Source organism: Ursus americanus, chromosome 21, assembly GCF_024610735.1.
Source record: "Ursus americanus isolate L20-20 chromosome 21, mUrsAme1.1.p, whole genome shotgun sequence".
Taxonomy (NCBI): domain Eukaryota; kingdom Metazoa; phylum Chordata; class Mammalia; order Carnivora; family Ursidae; genus Ursus; species Ursus americanus.
Window position 1 is genome coordinate 9066051 of NC_142147.1, and position 6548 is coordinate 9072598.

The window sequence follows — 6548 nt, forward strand, 5'->3', positions numbered from 1 at the left end:
TGCTCTCAGGGAGTGTCCGTGAACAACTACCATCCCTTTCTTGTATTCCTTCTCAGCTTAAGCTAGCCAGAGTGGATTTCTATTGTTCAGGACCAAGAACTCGGATCGAAACTCTAGGTGGATGAATTAAGATAATGGTTATTACAAAGAAGCCCAAGGATTTTGGTGGCTTAACACAGTGGAAGGTTACTTCTTATTCACTCCAGTCCAGGTGGCCATGGGGGAGGCAGCACGCTCCTCCATAGGGTCCTTGAGGGACCCTGCCCGATGCCATTTTCTATATATGGCTTCCGAAGGCATCCTGGGTATTTTGACATTTTAGCCAGTGGATGGAAAAAGACAGTGTGAAAGATGGCACAGAAGGTGTTTGTGGTGGTCGTGTCCTCCCCTCTGCCTGCAGTTCCACCGTCCAGAACTTAACCGCATGGCATCTGTAAGGGAGGCTGGGAAATAGTCGCTGACTGGGTGGTTGTTTCCCAGCAAAAACCCCACAGATCTCAGGTAGCTGTCTCCGCCATTCCGGGTTAACCAGTCGCAGGAAACTCACTGCCTTCCCTAACTGCAAGGCACACAGTATTTTGCTGCAGGAATGGCTGCATCCAGGAGTCCCCACCAAAAAAAATAAAAAAATAAAAAAAAAAATATATATATATATATATACACACACACATATATAATATACAAAATTATATATACTATATAAATATATAGTATATATATTTTATTTATATATAGTATTATATATATACTATATATAGCATACATACCCTATATACTATATATAGCGTATATACTATATATACCGTATATAATACTATATATTTTATATCAATAGGCTGTATATATAATATATATAGATATACGTATATATAGATATATATAATATATATGTATATATCTTCAAGAATCAATTTCTCCTCGCCTCTCACCCTCCCCCCCAAATATGTTGACTCATTTACAAAAGGGCTTTCCAGCTTTGATGCAGGGGGATGCCCAGAAGCTCCAGAATAACATCTTACCAGCTCAGCAAAACCAGTGGAAAGACAGTGCCTCTTTCTCATTAGTTCCAGCCAAAATCCCAGGGATGACCCTTATTGGACCACCTTGAGTCACATGTCCTTCCCTGAACCAGTCACTGCGTTCAGGGAGATGGAATAAGCTGATTGGTCAGGCCTAAGACAGGTGCCAGCGTCCCCCAGAAGTGGATGGACGACCCTACTGAAGCCTCACAGAGAGATTGGGAAGGGAGAGACTGGCTTCCTAAAGAGAAATATGGATGCTTTTACTGGAACAGAAAACGGTGAGAGCTTTCAGTGTCTACCAAACATATGTGGACATTTACTCTTGGCTGTGACCTATGGAGAAATGCTCCTAGAAACACGGGGACTGGTCCTACGGTAGAGCATTAGTTAGGACAGGGGGAATGTTTCTAATGTTAAAATTTTCCGCACACAGGATAACAGCTCCTAGCATCTAGGTACCCAAGACATAGCCATTTTTCTGTTACTCTATCATCCATTCAGTTGTCCTGGGACTCGGGGAGCCTGGGTCTGGCCACTTTTCCTGGGTGTCCCCTGGAAGAGTCTTTTCCCTTTCTGGACCTCCGTTTCCCGTTCTGTGAGGTTGAGGGCAGGCACAGACCAGATGCTATCGGAGTCCTCTGGCTCTGACGTTTCAGAGATCTGTACAAGGCAGTCTTTCCGCTGGTCCTTGTTCAGGTCTGGCAAACCCAGCCTGTGTTTTGTCAGCACTACCAGGAAAATTGAGTGAACACGGGGTTGGGGTTGGGGATTCCTGCTAATCCTTGCTTTATTTTTGCAGAATAATTCAATTCAGCAATCCAATTCTACAAATATTTATCGAGTGTCTATCAGAGTCAGGATAAGCTTGGCATTTGGAGAATTACTTTAATGTTTGCGCAATCCATTCCTGGTTAACATCCTGTGTGAGCTGTACAGGTGGAGAAGGAGGGAGGGCCAGTGAGGACACCCCATTCTACAGATGAGGACACTGTGCAATGTTGAATTCCCCTGACACAACCTCTCATGTTCCTCTCCCGGTCATAGATGTACTTCTATATTTTGTGAGTGATTATTTGATTAATGCCAGTCCTTCCCACTAGGGTGTTTGATCAGGGCTGTTTCTGCACCTAACAGGGTACCAGGCTCATAACAGGCACTCAACAAATGTTTACTGAAGGAATGAATGAATGAATGAAGGGAGGGGATGAGGAAAGGAGACAAGGAAGAGAGGAAGGGAAGGAGGGAGAGAGGGAGTAAGCAAGAGGCCATGGAAAGATCTGCTTCTAACTCTCTGTGGGATCTTGGACAAGACCCTTTTTTCTCTCTGGGCTGAATTTCCTCCTCTGGCCAAAGAGGGAGTTGTCAATAAACTGATTTCCCAGCAGGATTCTCATCAGAATCATGCCTGGCACTGAACCATAATACGGCCATCCTGGCTGCACCTCCAATTTTTTTTTTTTTTATCACAGTGACCTTTGAACAACGTGGGGGTTGAGTGCCAACCCTCTGCACAGTCAAAAATCCATGTATAACTTTTGACTCCCCCCAAACTTAACTACTGATAGCCTAGTGTTGACAAGAAGCCTCACCAATAATATAGTCGATGAACCTATATTTTGTACATTTTGCGTATTACAAACTGTATTCTTACGGCAAAGTAAGCTAGAGAAAAGAAAATCTTATTACGAAAGTCAGAAGGAAAACACATCCACAGTACTGGACTTATTGAAAAAAATCCACATAGAAATGGATCTGCGCAGTTGAAACCGGCATTGCTGAACGTCAGCTATGTGTGAGTTTCAGGTGCGTGACGTATTGATTCAATATTTGTATATAGTGTGAAATGAGCACCACAGTAAGTATAGTTAACAGCCATCACCCCACATAGTTACAATTTCTTTGTGTGTGATCAGAACTTTTCAGATCTGCTCTCTTCGCGACTTGCAAATGTACAATACGGTATTATTAACTACGGTCACCACGCTGTCCCTTCTATCCACAGGACTGATTTCTTTTATTCCAAATTTTCTGATTCAAAATCTCGGAGGGTGGGACCCAGTTGTCTGCATTTTTAGCAAGCTTCCAGGTAATCCTACAGTAGCCTGCTAGGTGCCTGGCATTTGGAGTTGTTAGGCAGGAAAACCTCTCGGGCCCTGACCGGTTCTGACAGCCTTGGATTTCCCAGTGATGCCCACCCCAAGGCCATGTCAGTTGCCCTCCCCCTCCCCCCTCCCCCCTGCCATCGCCCACCCGCGAGGCTGGCCTCTCCGCTGTACTGACATGGCACCCACCAGACTTGCCCTTGGCAGCTCCCACTGCCTCGTTCCGCTCCAGCAAGCACCAGGTAATTTGTGTCAAATTGTATTCTCATCTCCCTACCTTTCCCCTCCATCTCTGCGCTTTTTTTAGGGGGCAGACTCCTGAATTTTACGTTGGATCACAGCACTCCCATGCTGTGCAAATTACCCGGGGGGCGTGCCCACGCCAGACGGGCCCTGCCACCTCCACAGGTAGCTGCACGCTGTAATCAGGGTGCGCCCTAGAGCTCAGCCGTTTCCCCAGCTGGAAGGAGATAATGGCGCCGATGAATGGCAGGCTGCACATTCCGGCGAAGGGACAAGGGTCATGGGCATCATGGCGAGAGCAAAGGGCACTCCTTGCCAAGCCAAAAGCCTCCCACTTTGACAGACAAGCAGCCCGGCAGGGATAGAAGCTCAGTCGTGAACTAACAGGTGCCCTTGGGGAGCGTGGGGCGCCCTACCATGCTGCTTCGAAGGTTTGCAGGGAACGGAAGAGCCCTGCAGGGCATTATTTCACCCTTTGGGCCTCAACTGGCCCATTGATGAAATGGGGTGGCACCTCTTGACCTGTCTACATCATAGGGCGCTGGGAAGGAGGAACAGAGAAAAAACATGTAAGTGTAATTAAGAAGTCTACAACTTCTTAACTCAACCCAGGCCACAGCTTATCCTTCCACAAGTGGCTGTTCGCACGGGTCCTTGAGCCCTGGAAATTTCCACCCTAGTGAAGCGTGCACCTTCTAAGGGCTCATCCTCACGCTTGTTGTCTGTGTTCTCCTTCCAGTACATCGAGCAACGCCAAAAATGTGGTCCTTCCATGCCGCGCAGAGGGGGTCCAGCCAGCCGGGCCTCCGTTCAGCGTGAGAGACCGTGGTTCCAAAGTCCCTCATCTCACTGTTGGCTCCCAGGAAGCAGGCATCCGTGGATTCAAGGAAAATTGACTTTGGATTGAGTTCATAGAAAACCAGGGAATACGGAGAACTCTTTCTCAGAATTCAAATGAAAACACATAACGTAGTTAATATTAAATAAAGGGACTGGGCAACCCTCCTGCCTTTCTTTTTCCATGGTTGTGCTGATGTGTCCTTGATCAGGGCCTGTTTTGTTTATGATTAATAAATGACTCACCTTGGGCGGCTTTCTGTTGATTCCATATACACTATGAATTTGAAGAGGGCACAGCGAACTTAGCACCCAAAGGGAATGCTCCGGGATTTGGGGGGGAAATGAGGAGAGCCCGGAAGCCTCAAGGGTAAATGGATGCCAGCCTGTCACGTCCCAGAGTAGGATCTGTGGGTCTGCAGGCGTGCCCAAACCATGGATTTAGTGAGCGTGCCCGGTCCTCACTGAAGACTTGAGCGAAACGAATGCCATCACTTCCAACACGCACACGCAAATGGGCACTTTAGCTCCGGTCTCTGTTCTGCCTGACATTCTCCAGTTTCCTGAGTGAGCTCAATGAGTTTCTTCCCCTCAGTGGGCCTCACTCTTTCTGCCTTGTAGAATGGGGCTTTCTCTGAGATCCTTCCAGCTCTGCTATGTCCAGATTTCCAGAGCTCTTGGAAACAGTCTGGGTCTCATCGCTGCCTGGCTCATGGCGAGTTTGCTGATTACGTGATTGGATCAGCACAAGACGGTGGTTCAAGTGTGGGCAGAACTGGCTTCTCGTCCTGACGCTGCCCATTTCTCGCCACCACATAACCCCGAGTGGCCCCGCCTCTCTCTAGCAGAATTTCCACTGGGATAATCAGAGAATTGGATTCAGGGAACACGACCCTGAGCCTGACCCACCAGGTGCTTTGTACTTGGGGCAGAATTACAGGTGATGATGACCACATGCTTTCAGGCAGAGCACCTGCTCTCCGGGGGAGTCCGCAGGCCAACCCTGCCCTGGAGGCACGCACCTGGTCCAGTCACCCACGATGCCATCTCGTCTGATCTCGCATGCGTGATCCCCAATTGGCCACCCCTCTGAGTCCTCCTTGCTCTGACATTCTGCGGTTCTAGGAGAGTGACAGGAGGGGTGCAGACTTGGCAGTGCCCGCGTGGCTGTAGCAGAGGTCTGGATTCTTGGAAAGGACCCCTGGGATGGTTCATCTATGTGTCGACTTGATGGGACATGGAGTGCCAGATTAAACAATATTTCTGGGTGTGTCTGGAAGGGTGTTTCCAGATGAGATTAGCATTTGAATCAGCAGACTGAGTAAGCATAATGTCCTTCCCAGTGTGGCTGGGCATCCGTCAATCCACTGAGGGCCTGAATGGAACAAAATGTGAGGGAAGAGGGAAAGGGGAACTTTGCCCTCTCTGCCTGCCTACTTTGAGCTGGGTATCAGTCTTCTGTTCTCAAGTGGGAATTAAACAGTCGATCTCTCTCTCTCTCTCTCTCTATTCTATTGGCTATATTTATATATGTATAGCCTATTGGTTCGGAGAACCCTAATACAGCCCCAAACCTTCTGAACACCCCTTCAGCTGTTAGGTCCTCCTGTCTGTAGTTTCTGACCCTCAGAGTCTCAGCTCCTGGCTGCCTCGCTCACCTCCCTTCAGCCTGCTCTGGCTGAAAGACAGCCAGGGCATGTGAAAAAAGTCTGGTTTAGAAAGAATGGTGTGCGGGCATCCCCCCTTCAAATGGGCCCTTACACTGGCATCATTGGGGCAGGCCGGGCACAGGGATCCCGGAGGCCCAATGCAGGTGTGCCATAGGGCTGGAACTAGCTTCCAGAAACCGTGTCAGAACATGGCCTTTCCTGCTGGGCTCGAAAGCCCAGGTGCTGTTGGGTGTCGCGCCGGCCCCAGAGCCTCTGACTTCCCGTATGCTATAGGAGGGACTTAAAATCGACCATTCATTCATTCATTCATTCATCCAACAATCCCAAAGTCCCGATGTGAGGGTAGGAGGAGACTTGAAGGCCCAAATAGTCTTATCCTTGAGGATCTTCTAAAGCACCGCACTGAGCTCTCGGACCACTCCAGCTCATTTATTAAGCACCTGCCACGTCCCAGGTACGTGCAAAACAGTTGAGCCATGAATTTCCTGCCGTGAGGACTTCAACTGCAGGACAGATGCAAATTATTACCAGAGGCAAAATCTATATGATACCAGGGGGAGACACTCTCTATATCACTGCTGTTTCAGAGAAGAAAAAATTCACCTTCCTGGCAAACCAAGGATGTAGCATTTGAGGGATGGGGTTCCTGGTGTAGGAAACAGCCTGAACAAATG

The 6548-nt window shown here is 48.3% G+C and overlaps 1 long non-coding RNA gene across 1 annotated transcript; it reads left to right on the forward strand.

Annotated features, from left to right (window-relative positions):
* Positions 1-3724: 3724 nt before the first annotated feature.
* On the forward strand, positions 3725-4369 carry LOC148108214 (uncharacterized). Its single transcript, XR_015720841.1, has 2 exons — positions 3725-3936; positions 4107-4369. It is a non-coding gene; the product is annotated as an uncharacterized LOC148108214 (long non-coding RNA).
* The last annotated feature ends 2179 nt before the right edge of the window (positions 4370-6548 follow it).